Source organism: Mustela lutreola, chromosome 14, assembly GCF_030435805.1.
Source record: "Mustela lutreola isolate mMusLut2 chromosome 14, mMusLut2.pri, whole genome shotgun sequence".
Lineage (NCBI taxonomy): Eukaryota > Metazoa > Chordata > Mammalia > Carnivora > Mustelidae > Mustela > Mustela lutreola.
Window position 1 is genome coordinate 3,389,262 of NC_081303.1, and position 1,011 is coordinate 3,390,272.

Sequence of the window (1,011 nt, forward strand, 5' to 3'; positions counted from 1 at the left end):
CCCAAATATCGCATCCCTGAGTAACAGCCAATGAAATAACGTCCTTGCTCTGTCCTCTGTGAAAACCCTGCCCTTCGTTCCTGCCTGTAGACTGCTCCGAACTGCTGCTAGTTTGGCACTGCCTGATTCAAATCCGTGTTGGCTCAGATAAACAAATAAACTCCTAAAATTTTAATACACCTCAGTTTACCTTTGCTACTGCGGACAGGAAGTAGGCTTCACCAGTGGGCATGAATGAAGAGGAGGCAGCACGGAGGTTCTCAGGAACGCAGGGCCAGCCGTTTGTCCGGGGCGCCCTGATTAGGGGTGCGTTTGAACCCACAGCCCTCTGGGATGAGCCGCTTTTCAGCCACCATGTTTTCAAATTCGTCCCCATTAAACTTAGTAAAGCCCCACTTCTTGGAGATGTGGATCTTCTGGCAGTCAGGGAACTTGAACCTGGCCCTGTCTAGGGCCTCTGTGACATGCTCCCTTTTCTGCAGCTTGGCACAGATGGACATGATGATTTGGCCAATGTTGACCTTGGCCACTGTGCCCTGGGACTTTCCAAAGGCACCTTACATACCTGTCCAGAGCCTAGACTGGGGATAACATGAGGTCAGACGTGAATGTCCACTGGAAGATCTGTCTCCAAGGTCCCTTAGGGCAAGCCCTATAAGCAACAGACTTCATACCCTGCCAAGGAGGTTACGGTTGGCAGCCGTGGCACACCAGCCCCCACGGGGAAAGAGCACAAAGGGCTTCACTGGCTGCAGAGTGTTTACCTTTGAAGAGACCAGGCGCAGCTTCTTTCTCTCTCTCACACCCCACATCCAGTCCAGTAGGAAATTCCTCATCTTCCAAACACATGCAGAATTCAATCACTTCTCCTCCTTTGTATGGATACCACCACGGGCTTGGTCACCAAACTCTCTTCCCTGACCTTGGCCCCAGTCTCCTCACCAGTCTCTTTTGCTTTTACGTTTTCCTGCCTTTGGTCTGCTTTCGACACAGCAACCAGAATGAACCTAT

The 1,011-nt window shown here is 51.2% G+C and overlaps 1 non-coding gene across 1 annotated transcript; it reads right to left on the bottom strand.

Annotated features, from left to right (window-relative positions):
* Positions 1 to 622: 622 nt before the first annotated feature.
* Positions 623 to 755, bottom strand: LOC131815406 (small nucleolar RNA SNORA70). Its single transcript, XR_009347715.1, has one exon. It is a non-coding gene; the product is annotated as a small nucleolar RNA SNORA70 (small nucleolar RNA).
* Positions 756 to 1,011: the final 256 nt, after the last annotated feature.